General features: G+C 45.0%; 1 protein-coding gene and 1 non-coding gene across 2 annotated transcripts in view; both read right to left on the bottom strand.

Annotated features, from left to right (window-relative positions):
• LOC144123598 (zwei Ig domain protein zig-8-like) overlaps window positions 1-14,329 on the bottom strand; it is a 192,247-nt gene that overhangs the window by 111,462 nt on the left and 66,456 nt on the right. The window lies entirely within an intron of this gene.
• On the bottom strand, window positions 2,473-2,544 carry TRNAS-ACU (transfer RNA serine (anticodon ACU)). The gene has a single exon. It is a non-coding gene; the product is annotated as a tRNA-Ser (tRNA).

Here is a 14,329-nt window from a genome sequence, read left to right as displayed (position 1 = left end):
GCAACCAGGCAGAGGTGATTCTACTTTGATCCAGAATGTTCTAGTAACTTTGCACGCCTTATCTCGAAAGTTCGCGATCAGCTTTAAATTGAGCACAGCAGACAGCGGCGGGCATTCTGTTCGACGAGCGCCGAGCACGCTTGTTGCTACGCCGCCGTCGAGTGATTCAGTCCATTGTGGGCGCAAGTCAGACCAATAAACACTTTTCTTTTAGAAGGACTTTTGTCCGTCTTCATCGCTCCTTAGACTGCCGTCACCACTACGTGAAAGACGAACGAAGCTGGACAGAGATGGTAGAAAACACGAGATATTGCAGAGATTGGAATATAGGGTCTCTACTGATTAATTCATTCAAGCATTTCATGCTCTTCTATTGTTGCTGATGCAGATCCAGACCACCAGTGAAAGTTGTACTCAGTACAATTTTATTTTGCTTTGCTTGCAGGCACTTTGAAGCAAAGCGCTGAAAAACAGCAAGTAAACTAGTGCAAACAGTGTCGCAAGCTTTGAACTGGCTGTCAATCAATATGCAGTGAAAACTCGAAAGAAAGAAAATTGTCCATTATTGAATTCGCGCGCAGGTACGTAACTGTAAAAATGGGTATCAATTACACTCAGTCGCCAAGCTTTCACTTAAGACTTCCACGTATGTGTTCGCTGTAACTGGCATGTCCAAACAATATAAACCTTTCTTTTTCAAGATTTTTGTTGAGAATTAAAAAAAAACAAGCAACAGTAACTCCTCGATTTCGCGATGGTGCCTCGGGCGAGTTTAAACGGAATCATTGGAATACGCGAAAGGCTTCTATGGCTGCGTGGAACTCGGCATAAATTACATGGGCGTAGAAGATGAGCGGAGGGTTGGAATCTGAATGCCATGTTCCTCACTGTGAAGCTGTTTTGATATTGACTTTTTCTTTATTCACGCAAGCTTTGCCACCAGGAAAACGAATGCAGTTTGATCTATGCTCTTTCGTCCTCCCTATCGGTTTCCGTTTGTGCATATTCTCTATATATTTTTTTGCAACGAACGAGTTATTTCCTCCTCACTCTCATTGTGTGCGCGTACGTGCATAGTTTATTTTCTCATGATTCTGCTATTCCCTTCAGTTTGCATTTTTCTCTTCTAAAGGCACGGGGCGATATGCATGGGCTGGTCAAAAGCGACGGAAAGGCAGAAGCCGATCGATAAAATATTCAATATTAGGAACGGCGCAAGGTTTGCGTTTAATTTTCTCAATACTGCGCCCCCTTCTCCGCTCCGAGAGTCTCGGCGGCCGTCATCACGCGCTTCGTGCCCTTCCCACCACACCGAACCCTCTTTCTCCCTCTCCCTCTTGCCATCCTTTCTCGGCTTCTTTGTCCTTCTATTGTTGTACTTGCGCACACGTTGGCATCGGCAAAGGTTTTCTCTTTGCATTGCTTGCTTTCGCAGAGAGCTCGAGTTTTTGTGCTCTTTTTTGTATTCTATTTTCAGAATTTCTATATATTTTAGCGTTCCTTCTCGCTTTTTTTTTTGAGAATCTCAAAAGGGAAGAATTCCATATGAAAAGGACGCCAAACAAAAAAGTGAGAGCTTCGGGAAAAGGGAGCAGTCACTTGTGCAGGCAATTAAAAGAAGCGGGGAGTTCTTTCTTAAATCGTAGTTATTGTGTTGACACTATAGTTCAAGTTTCAAGAATGATCACGATAAAGCACCGCCCTTCGCGCCAAAGCGCGTGCTTCTTTTTTGTTTTCTACTTTGCCTGAAATCGAATGTAAAGTATCTCGTATTTACACTGATGCATTTTATGAGGCTGCACATATTCTAGGCTATAGGCGAACTCATAGAAAAGCGCTATCACGGCCTCGCTTTATACTATTACCGAATCTTGACTCTTACGCTGCCTTCTGTCGTTGAATGTTGAGTGAAAATGCACACGGAGAAAATGCTCGTCCCTGGCTTACTCGTACAAAAGAAAAAATATGTAGTATTTATTAACAAACTCACGCAATCGACACGAACAAAAAACGCCAAGTGCCTTAAACGAGCTTCAAGTGCTTTAATAATAATAATAATAATAATAATAATGATAATAATAATAATAATAATAATAATAATAATAATAATAATAATAATAATAATAATAATAATAATAATAATAATAATAAAATAATAATAATAATAATAATAATAATAATAATAATAATAATAATAATAATAATAATAATAATAATAATAATAATAATAATAATAATAATAATAATTGGTTTTGGGGGAAAGGAAATGGCGCAGTATCTGTCTCATATATCGTTGGACACCTGAACCGCGCCGTAAGGGAAGGGATAAGGAAGGGAGTGAAAGAAGAAAGGAAGAAGGATGTGCCGTAGTGGAGGGCTCCGAATAATTTAGACTACCTGGGGATCTTTAACGTGCACTGACATCGCACAGCACACGGGCGCCTTAGCGTTTTTCCTCCATAAAAACGCAGCCACCGCGGTCGGGTTCGAACCCGGGAACTCCCGATCAGTAGTCGAGCGCCCTAACCACTGAGCCACCGCGGCGGGGCCAAGTGCTTTGAAGCAATTAGTTGAAAATCGTGAATAATAAAAGAAGGGGCAGAAAGCAGTGAAGGTGAGCTGTAGTAACCACTCTCCGTTTAAATCTATACTTAATCCCAGCTCTATACTTCAGCAGAAGTTGCTGTAATTGGGAATGTAAATTTCCTGGTCCAAGAGAGCATCCCAACTGTGAGGACTTTTAAAAAGTATTTTCGGTATTAACGTTTACCTCTGTATCGGGATGGGGTTGGGTGTGTTTTCCCCTTTGCCCTAAATTCGATGCAACTCAAAGAGGACACACCAACACAGGCACGCGAGCCCACCCATGCACACAATTTAAAACAGAGCCTTTTCTTGCTTTGAATCCTTCCCCGTGTTTACGTTCAGTTTAACAACACAAAAACAATGCCAACGACGTGCTCTGGGTGGTCTTGCGGGATTCACGAAGTTGATCACAATCTGAAACCTTGAGAAGACAATTCCCCAGCAAATCCATTCTGCCGAAATCGCGGCGCTACTGAGATAGAGCGATAGAATGGGACGAGCTTTTTGGGAAGAAGAAAAAATATGCTTATAAAGAGAGAGAGATAGCAGAAAAAAAAAAGATAAGTAGAGTTCTTGCGAGAGTTGGGTGACAGCTACATTTTCCCAAAGTTGCAGCTTTGATCAATTTTTTACTGTTGGTTTTTGTTTATTCTGTTTCTGAAGCTTATTTTTTTTTGGAAAAATAACGCATCTGCCTCGAACCACTCGCCAAGTTTAGAGAAATGAAGGTGTGGGGAACACAGGTACGTGTTTGCGTCGCTCAGATCCAATAACTTCGATTCGAAGAAATCCTCCTATCGTCAAGAATAAAGCGGCGAGCTTGTTTACTCTATCTTGTACGTTTACACGTACCAGGTTCATCTTAAAGGCTGTTACTTTTATGACGCTTATTGGCCACGAAAACTCCAGTTGCTGTATTGTTTTTCCTCTGCTGGTCTCTGTCAACGCAGTCTCTGATATTTAAACCAGCACAAGAGATTGCTCGATAGCCGTTAACCGTGACGTGACAGGCGATAGTTTCCAATGTTGGAGGGGCAAATTAATAAATCTTGAAAACAATAGCGGCAATTACAGCGCCTAGTTTCCAAAATAATTTGCTCGAGAATAGTTGTCGCTGAGTTCAACATCTTTATATTAAGCTCCATAAGAGATCGTTAGCACAAAATAAAATTCGTTAAAATACTCATATAAGGCTAGACACGTAAAAACGCAAAATACCGACTTGCTCAGAGCGCGGACAACAGCCGTAATTTAACAGGCATGCACGATTAGTCGGAGCGCAGGCGCCGCGCTTACAAGACTGCAATGAGCCGTAGGTAGCGGCAGTATAGCAAGACACGAAGCAAGGAAGATCAAATGCAAAAAAAAGAATAAAACAAAGAGCCTCCAGAGGTTCAAAATGAATCACGTTCGAACAAGAGTTGCGGAAAGACGAGACCCCTGCGCAACGAGGCCAAGCCAAGCCGAAGCCAGTCGAGAGGGATCCAGTGTCACGCTCGTCAAGAGGCCGCTTGAAGCGCGAAGACGACAGCTCTGACCCGGCCTGCTCGCTTTCGGTCCGGGACACCGCGCCTCGTGTCTTGTTTCGACGCGGCATGGGCCGCCGGCGACTTTGGTGCTTCGCTTCTGGTTCCGGGTCTGTCACGTCAGGGCTTTTCCGCTGCCCGTCCGCTCTCTGCGAGCGCTGTCTCAGGCCGGTGCCCAGCTTACGACAACGGCGATCGAGCACTGACACACAGCCGGATTTGTGCGCTTCGATTCAGCTTGCGACGCCAACGGCTGGAAATTTATCTTACCGGCTGAAAGGGAATATTACGCCCGCGAACGTGCGGGCTTTCACGGCACCGTCGTCTATAGGAAAGACAGAGTAGAGGACGGTTTTAAATATATCTCTGGGCTTCGCGCTTCATTAAGCCTACCATCTACCTGTTTGCTTTATTATTTCGGGTGATTAGCAGTACATGCAACCGTCCATACGCTTAGTATATCCACTGCGAACTTTATTTTGGCGCAACGCAAGTGTGCGTAGATAGGAACTAATCGCTTGGGTATATTCGGAATAAATATTAATCGTCCCAATCCTGACGTTAACCGCAAGACACTACGTGTAGTAATTTGCTCCGTGTCGGATATACCCTGACACAAACGCCCACACGCAGCAACAATACACAGTGTAGCGTAAGAGAACATTCCGCATTCAGCGTCACTAGAGTGCAATTTCTGAATGCACTGAGAATTCATTAAATTTGCCACTTCACGACAAAGCACGTAGGCACCACTCCACACGAGCTTCATTATGCTGATTCTATGTGCAAGCTTCAGTCAAAGCAAGTGTCCCTTTCTCTCATTAGCCTGGGGCTACATTTGGCGACGCTCAGGTGACAAATTGCTTCGTACCTTTTTCTACCACACCTAACGCGTGGCAACTTGAGGGGCTATTCATTTCTGCACACTTCCCCGCGGCAGGAGGAAACATAAGACTCCATTACCTGAATGGTGGCCACGTGAGAAGCCGCGGAAGCAAATGCAGCAGCTGTCACTGGCGCGCTGACGGCTTCGAAGAAAGGGAAGAAAACCGGCACGTGTCAGAGTGCAAATTTTCACGCGCGAGGGTCATGAATTTTTCAGCACTGTCGGAAGGTGAACGCCAGCGTTTTCGGTTTCCTGCTGCGTGCCGAGGTAGGTTATTTTCACCACGCGGAGCACGCCGTTATGACTTCGCCAGTGCCAACGACATCATCGACTACAAGGCCGTTGTGTTTACATTATGGGATCATCATCGTCATCATTACTTGGAGCGTCACCAAAGCCGGTTCCCTCCTCAGCAGGGCGGGCGCGCCGAGCGCTCGCTAATGTAATCATATTTCTCGCCGTGGTAAACAAGCCGAAAACGTGGCCCCGACAGCGTATTCATTATTAAGCCTCGAAAAGAAAAAAAGAAATGGCAGGAGCATGAAGCGAATCGAGCGAGGCGCCCTTCCTTCTCCTCCTCCGGGCGGCGAAGAGTCATCGATTAGGGCGCTGCTGAGGGCGTCGCTGCATCGGCCAGGAGCAAGGAGTCGCTGTTTATCTTGTCGGCACAGGTGTAGGCGCGAGACGGCGCCCAGACGCCGAACGATTTGTTTTCATTTTGAGCGGGGAGGCTCTTCGAAGGGTGCGCGACTTACTATTCCCTCCTTTTGACTGGAGCGGCGAGTGCGGAACAAGATAGACGAGCAAAATACGTAGACGGGAACGCTATAGTGGCGACAATAACAGTACGGTGCGAAAATTCTGCGCACACAATTACTTCGCTTTGGGAACGCGTTGGTTAGCCTTACTGCTGATTTAAGAAAGTTAAAAGAAGCGCTTGAATTGAGTCTCGAGCAAGCACTGAGGAAAAGAAGCGAGCACTCTTGCGTATTAAAGCTGCCGTAATGAACTCTTCGAGGCTCGATGTAGTTTATGGTCACGTTACGAAGTTTCCTTGGTGTCAACACTGGGTGTTTAGTTTCGTTGAATGCGAAAGCATGTTGCTTGCTTCGGTCGGGGCAACGCAAAGCCGTTGCTTGTTATTTTTTTCATCATGACAGCTGCTTTCCAGACCGGTTAGTTTTTTTCAGCTGTGGACTGCGGCGCTGAGATTTTTTACAACAGTGTGGAGAGCTATCAGCACTTTTCTAAAAATATTGCGATCGTAATACGCACGTGCGGAATTTAGGGAGGTTTGAGGTCTTGTTTAATAAAGAAATTGATTTTTAAATTTTAGGCAGGTTTGGTTGTGCGTTCTTTTCTATAGTTGAGATGACTTATAGCATGTTTAAGTGCGTCATATGGGAAATATTTCTCTAGCCCTTTGTGTCATAGCATGCAGCAGAAAAGTAAGTATTAGCCAATGCAGTTAGAGCTAATTTTTGCGTATGGGCCTTGTTTTGCACTGAAAAGTCTGTGTTTCCTCGAATGGCGTTTCAATTTCCTTTTCGCATATTTCTCACTATACCCAGTATGCTTGATAGAATCTAGGGTTTTGGTTGCAGTTGCGATTTCCATCACGCAGGAAGTCTCAACGATGCATGGATAAAAAGAACAAAAAAATTCCAAAGAGATATAGCGGAGATATCACAAATATATTAGTTGTGAGTGTGTGGGGGTTCGGTATCAAGGTTATCATTGATGAAAAAAAAAAGGTCAAGTGGTATTAAACCTGCCACCATCATCAAAACTCCGCTTCCTTACTTGGTAAGTTAATTGCTTGGCTTCTCTTATATGTAGCATAACTGGCATAAAAACGTTTCAAACAAAGTGTCTAAAACATTGCAAAAGAAACGAACATCTAATAACCTTGGTGCACTTCAGAAACTTAAGGTCGGAATTCAGGTTAGTATATCACTGACTATAAACTTTTTGTGTGTTTGTAATCGCGATATTGTAAGCCAACATATCACCATGAAAATAACAATTCTAAAACTTCTATAGTGTTCTTTCCTTATCGTTTCTTTATGCTGTTGGTTAAGAGCGTAGAAAAGTGAGGATAGGAGCTTGAAGCATTCTCTGATAGGTCGGAACAGTGCTGTGCTTTCTGGTCTTTTCACAAGCTTAAGACACTACAAATCGAAAGACTCTTCATATAATAGGCGTACTCCTGACCAATACAACTATTGACGTCAAGTTTGCAATTTCACACCAAAGAAGAACAAACTATAATTACCGAAAATAAACTACTCTCACAAAAATGAACTGCAGGGGAGACAAGCGCGCTCAAAATCAATGAACCGGGAGGAAGCCGCCGGCGTGTTCGCATATGCGGAGAATAAGAGCTGGAATTTGCAGCACTTGAGATTTCTTTGAAAATGAAAGATACCGTGAAATTGTGAAGGCAATGTACGAAACGGACAGCCTGATTTTTGCTTCCACATTCAGCCAAGGAAACGATGATAAAGACGCAGCTTTAATTAAGAGAAAGGCAGTTAAAGTGGTTTTGTCAGGAAGAAAAATAATACAACGGAGTGTACAAAAAACAAAGGTGAGTAGAAAATGCGAACACCCTGGTTGCGCAAAAGAAAAAGAAGCGGGGAAAAAAAGGAAAGAAATGGAAAGAAGACAAGGGAAAAGAAACGGTAACTGAAGTGAAGATCTTGCGTTCCGCATTCTTCGCGTCGACACTCCGGGAGTGTAAATACCTCGGCGAATGCCGAGCTGCGTGTTTGGAATATATCTGCTAAGATAATGTTGAAATAATTGCTTTTTCTTTCCCTAAGAGCTTCTGCACAAGCAGTGAGTGGTTCCCTGATACGAATCAAGGAATCGACAAAGAGCATCTTGCTCGTTCAAGGACTGCCGTCGCCGATGAAGACAAACAATCTTGTTTGTTTACAATAGTGAAGCTAAGACATCAATTTGGGAAAATACGAGAATGAGAAAAGTTTTGGTTTCTAGTGAAGTTAATTCTTAGTTCATTTATTATAAGCAGGTACACTGATGGGTGTTTGTTTTTCATACAAATGCGAAGGAGTAAATAAAATACTCAAACAAAGATGGGCAAACATGATGCCTCAGCTGTTTAGCGCGAGTTGGAGCGAGAGCATTGTCACGCGCGACAAGTCCGTGCGCATCAGTGCTTTTCGAGCAACTGCATTTATAAATCCCGGCGAATGTCCTCCTCCTCGCTTCCAGTGGCCAGCAACTCACCTCAGTTTCGCGTTTTGTGTCTTGTTCACCTTCTGGGCAAACAAACAGGATTTTACCATCTCTGTATATGGCTCATCCGTGCGCACAGTTATAAAAGCGGCTAGTTTTATTTTTTTAATTTAGTTTTCTACGTGTGCCAAACACTTCCAGCTTCTCTTTCATTATTGTTATCTGGGATGCTGAGAGGAGGTCTAGGAATGGGAGTGGAGGAGGGAAACGCGTGCGCACGACGGTCGTGAATTTCAAACGAGGCCGCGTTAATGGGTGCGGTGTGAATGCAGGAAAGACGACAATTAGGTTGAGCCGTTGGCTGGTTTCCGAATCAAGACAAAGCGCGCGATTCATCTCCGCTACCATAAAACGCGACGCCACTGTTGTGACAAGAGTCATTCTTCACGACGCAGGGGCGTGTGCGCACCCTCCCTTTTAGTCTTCCTCCCTTCCCGTATTCTCCCCCCCCTTCTTCCATCCCGCATCTCCCTCCACATCTTCGTCTCTCCCCGGGCGGTGTTCCGCATATAGAAGCGGAGACGTCGAAGCGCAGCGCTAAATTGGCGCGCAGGGAAAGGAGCGCAGGAAATAAAGGGCGCGCTTCAAGAAAAACACTCCCCGCAAGATTTGCCAGCTGGCATAAAAGCGTCGGGGGTCGTGTGAGATGTGCTGCGCGCGAAGCCTGGGAGGGATGGACTGTCGTTAGAAAGAGTGTTTCCTTTCATGTGTCCCCGTTAGGGAGGCTTTCTCTACCATTTCGCCCTCATCCATATTTTCCGCCGCTTTTTTTTCTTTTTGTTCCGGAGATGAAAGACCCGCGGATGAAATGGCACTGCGAGTTATGGCCGTTCATCCTTTAGTAGTTTTTTCTGTTGTTTTGTTGTAGGCTGCTCTTCCCTTCTTACGGGGCTAGACTTGGGTTGTCTTATTCTGCATGGAACAAAAAGAAAGCCCTCATTGGACAATTTCCTTATTGGCACTGTCGCGAACAGGCGCCATCACGGCTCTCTCATCTCTCAACTTTCACTGCGATGGCTATGCCAGGAAAATATGTCGACTCTTCCTTTTTACTGGCTCCCACGCCTTCCCTATCCGCTCCTCTGATCAGGCATTCAACCCTTCTAGTCTAAAGAACACGAGCCGCATGGGATACACGCATTTTTTTGTCTTTCTCCCAAGGCACATCATAATTAGAGTCATTTTCCTTGATGGCATTTCTAGAAAATTGGCTATCTCGGCATGCCTGTCATCTCGAAGCCGGAAGTCTGGCGTGTAACTTGCCTTGCTGCTAAACCACTGGCAGTAAAATTTCTTTTGCACTGCTTCAAAGTAACTCGATCCTTCCTAACTACGTTACCACGACGGCCTAAAACATTTTTCAGCTCTTTTTAAAGTAGAAGAGGAATCGCTCTTTATGTGTGCTTGCTATCAGTACTGTTCTCATCATTTAGACCACCCAGTACGATGTATTTGGAGACTTAACGCACGTGCTCTTCGCTAGTTATAAAATAGAAACGGCTGTCTAGAGTATTGCTCTCTGTTTCCCCATAGACATGATTTTTTCCCCTTAAGCTTGTGTGCGAAACTTACTTATTGTATGTATCGCGGCATGTCTATTTTCGCCCGTGTACTAAAATAAGAAAAGTTGGCTAATACATCTCAGTACTAATGTTAGAATAGCATTAAGTTCCCCAGTCAACTGGGAGCCGTGGGCGGGTTCTTGTTTGAGAAGCAGCACTGAGATAGGTGCAGATGATGCAGGAATCACGATAATCATGAAAGTAAGAATGTGCTCCGCCCCAGCATTTGGCGCGGTAGGACTTGCATCATCTAGAAGCCTCAATGACCCAGACGTCATTCGCGGTAGGTCACTGAAAAAGAAATCTGAAAACGTAATAAGAAAATCACCTATAAGCCATTATCTGTGCTGTTTAGGCCACATAAAAAGAAACCATAATGAAGCGCGCCTTTGAAAGCGCTTAAAGTGGGTCTCACAAGAGCCGGACAATGTGATTGGGTGCGCCGCTCTAAACTATTTGGTGACGTCATGGGCGCCCGTCCAGGTTAGACGGCTCTATTGCGCCAGGGTGAAATAGTGCCGTAAGCGATGTCGTTTCTATACGTAAAATTCTTTTTCTATCGAGATTGCGTTCGTGGACTATACGTCTATACGAGCTGGTGAGCGACAAACATCGAGAAGGGCTCCATCGGCAGGGCTCGGCAAAGCCCTTCGATGATCCAGCTCGCCATGATCGTGCTTGTGTTCGCGCTCTATTTCGTTAGGGCCCGGCGCCCAACGAACCGTACAAGGATCTTTTTATGTCCAACAGCTCGCACAAAACTGAACAACCTAAGCGCGAATGCGCTTCTTCTCCTTCCATCCTTTCTTCTTCTTGCGTTTGATTCTCCTTTTTTTGCGTCTTCTGTTAGCGAGATACTCCTGGCTGCAGCGGGTGCCCTGGTTGGTGCGAGGCTTATTGAATTTTAGTGAAAAGCAGCATAGCGCTGCGCATTTCATTTATTTTTATACTTCGGGGGGATCATAGGAGGAAAATACTGTTGAACGAGTCGGGAAGGTTAAGGAAAAGCAAACGCCCTAATGGAGTAGAATGCTGGGCGGTTGGGCTGCTGTGCAAGGATTCGAGGCGGGGTGGAGAAGCAAGCTTTCGAGGAGCGAGGCATGGACGGAGTCGCTCAGTTTATGGAGAGGCACCAAGGAGTGGAGAATACACTGTACGAGGGGCGTTGGCCAGTTCTTGTGCTTTTCTTGGCGTGCGAATATAAAGCCGACATAAGGAAAGAGGCGAGAAAAAAAACATCTGCGTCAAAGAAGGCAAGAGAACAAAACTGAGAGATGGAAACGGGCCGAGAGCATAAATCACAGTTTACTGGAGAGAAGAATCAGGCGACAGGCGGATATATTGTTGCCTGTGCTAAATCTGCCTGTGCCAAGAAAGAACGAAAGCGGAAAAAAGAGAAGGCGATGAAACGAGAAAGAGGGTAGACGGGGAGGGGGGGGGGGGGGAGAGAATGAAAAGTGCTGCAGCTTGCAACAGTGGCGCGCGGACTGCTATCCCGCACATCTAACGCTTCCATCCACCCACCACTCTGAGGGTGCTTGCGCAACGCCCATCATGGGTGAGAAAGTTGAGATTTCTTTCTTTCTCTTTTTTTCCCCAACTGCTCGAAGCGGCAGTGAAAGTGCGATGACGCTGCGGAAACAGTTATTAGTGTTAAAGGCTCTCGACTTTCGCCTCCGCTGACGCAGCATCTCCAAGCCACTGGACCCAATGTCACCAGTGACAGAGCAGGAAAGGCAGCGAGAAGACGGAGGGGGGGGGGGGGGGGATAGCTGGGACTAGTGAGCTCGGCCGTCTGAAAAAAAATATACAAAGGAAAAAAGCTAGAAGAAGCCGATCGTGAAGGAGAGAAAGACAAAGTGGTGGATGCAGAAGGGGATCTGGAGCGGTGGATAAGGGGGGGGGGGAGGGGGTTGGAACCCAGGGAAATCCGATCCCATTACTCAATTACACGCCTGGAACCGCTCTCCTTAGCGGACGTTTTTCTCGTCGTTATGTCCGGAGCGCTATAGCCTTTTTTTTTCAATGCTCAACCCTTTGCTATAGAGATGCTGTCACTTAGTTTTCACTGTTGCCGCCACCCTTGATGGCTTGCCGTCACTGGCCCTATAGCGGTGTAGTGAGCCCGGAGCTTAGCTGGAACCGTTGCGAACAGGCGTTCACATGGAAGTGGTGGGCCGCGAAAAATGAGAGGGCCATTTTGGCTCACGCTATAGAGAATCGTTTTCCAAAGTACGCTTTTTTTTTCAGCCATTTTCTCCTCCTCTGAGGTGTAGGCTGACTCCGTAACACTCTCTGACGTGTGGGATCACTTTAAAAAGAGAAATTTTAGTGTGATAATATAGGAAGCTATGGCTGGTACTTCGCCTTCGTAGGGTCATCACAACGGAATGGCACTGGCAGCAAGATCAGAAAAATTGGAGCACTTCGAGCTTTTTTCAAGCGCGCGTACAAACCTATGGCTTTGGAAGAGGGACAGGGCGCGCTTTAACGTGATGACTCTCCGAGGAGGAAAATGGACGCTGCTGCTCGAAGACTGGTGATGGATACTGGAGTTTCAATTCAGAAGCTATGGCCGTCTAGTTAGCGCCCTTCAACTAATGCGCACGTATACAGAACCGAGATATTAATTACTCTCGTTAGGCTAATTGAGGAGTTCGGAGATGAGCGTTGTAAAGGCCAAAAAGTCTTTGTAGACGAAAGCAGTGCCATAAGCAGGATTTAACGCCATGCTTTGCGTCGATAGCTCCCTTGCTCATTTCAAAGAATCATTAAACGGTGTCCGTGTTTCGTTAACCTTTTTCCCCGTTACTAAAAACAAAGAATAAAAGAACGTCAAAAAGAAGTCACAAATTCATTACGCCTGACGCGCAGAGGAAAAAACACGAACACTTCTCTGATTTCAGCCTTTGCTGTGCATAGGTTGCCAATTTATAGAAAGTGATTGAAACTATCATGTTTTACCTTGGTCCAAGGATTGGCCGCCATTAGGTAGCATGTCGTCCTGAAAGAAACTATCTTTTTTTTTTTGCATCTATAGGTACTAAGAAGCACCTGCATGAGGTGGCAGTAATGTGTATACAAAAAATTGACTTTTTTTTTTCTTTTTTCACTAATCTCTCTAATAACTAGGTTTCTTTATTTGGGATCGTAGGAACAGAGCGCGAGCAGATGCTCTTCGGTGGTTAAGATCTTCCAGTTGAATTGACTCTTTAATTCCTTGAAGGCGCCAAATTCTGCTCATACAGGAGGCTGCATTCTTGCACCGACTATCCTGCTGAATGAAGTTCAAATGGCTGGAACTTGCGCCAAAAAAATGATCATCGTCATCAAGTCTAAATGACTGTGCATATTTTTAGAAAAAATGCTCCCCATCTGTAGCCTGAAGTTGTAACCAATAAATAATTAACGTATAATAATTAATATATAAATAATTAATTACCCTTACAGTACATGGAAGGAACCCGGGCAAGTAGCTTGGAAGTAGATGATGGCCTACCAACAGAAGGTAGAGTAGACAAGAAAAAAAAAGCAAAAGAGAGGCAGAGTGATTGTGTCCACAAATCTCTATGTGGACGGAGCATCAAAAATTACCTTGAGGGAAGCATTTCATTAGTTATCCCAAACATTAACATAGAAGAAGCCTCCAACATAATAGAAAATAAAAAATATGGTACACATTAGCCTAAAAAAATTAAAAGACAGGGAAACCTAACTACAGCACTACACGAATGACAATGCCCTCCTTGACATTTTCAGCGTGTGTTTTACAGCGATAGCTGTTAGGCGTCCGTCGCCGTCGGCGTAACCGGAGGGTGCGTTAACGTGACGTGACGTTAATATCACGTGACGTTAATGTCACATGACGTTATGTCATGGTCAACCTGCTAGGTCGCATACGCCTACGGGTGGCTCTGTTTGGAACAGCCGTCTGCCAGTGCAGGCTGCATCACGTGATCAATACACCAGTGCGCCAGGAATATATCCCCAAAACTTAAAGCCTAAACAGTTATCGCTCAACTTCGCGTTACACAGTCGTAACCGTGCTGTGAGTATTTTTTTTTTTGTGACGCTCCTTGGAGATAATACTCGTTTATTTTTACTGGGAGTGAGCTTGCAAATGCTCGGATACATTTGCGTCCATTTCTCATCGAGGTTGCTCTTTATAGCTTATCTCTGTGCTCTGAATAAGCTTTTTTTTTATTGGTTATGTGTATGTTTTATACAGGAGGTTGTACGGCACGTCGCAGAGGTGCGCGGTTTAATTTCCATATACGTGGTTCGTTAATGTTCACTGAAATCTCAGCACTGGAATGCTTACATTCATTTCTATAATTGCGGCCTGGCGCCGCTGCGATCAAAGCTTCAAACCTGCGTTCGGACTCAGCTGCCAAACGCCACCGCCATTAAGCCATCGCGCTGCGTGTTTCACAAAAATTATTTCGCTAAGCACCATCTCCTCATTGCCATCCAAAATAAAGGGTTGCCTAAAGAACAGTCCAAAA

The sequence above is a fragment of the Amblyomma americanum genome, chromosome 3 (assembly GCF_052857255.1).
Source record: "Amblyomma americanum isolate KBUSLIRL-KWMA chromosome 3, ASM5285725v1, whole genome shotgun sequence".
Classification (NCBI taxonomy): domain Eukaryota; kingdom Metazoa; phylum Arthropoda; class Arachnida; order Ixodida; family Ixodidae; genus Amblyomma; species Amblyomma americanum.
Note: the sequence above shows the minus strand (reverse complement) of the source record. Positions and strands in the feature narration are given on the sequence as shown.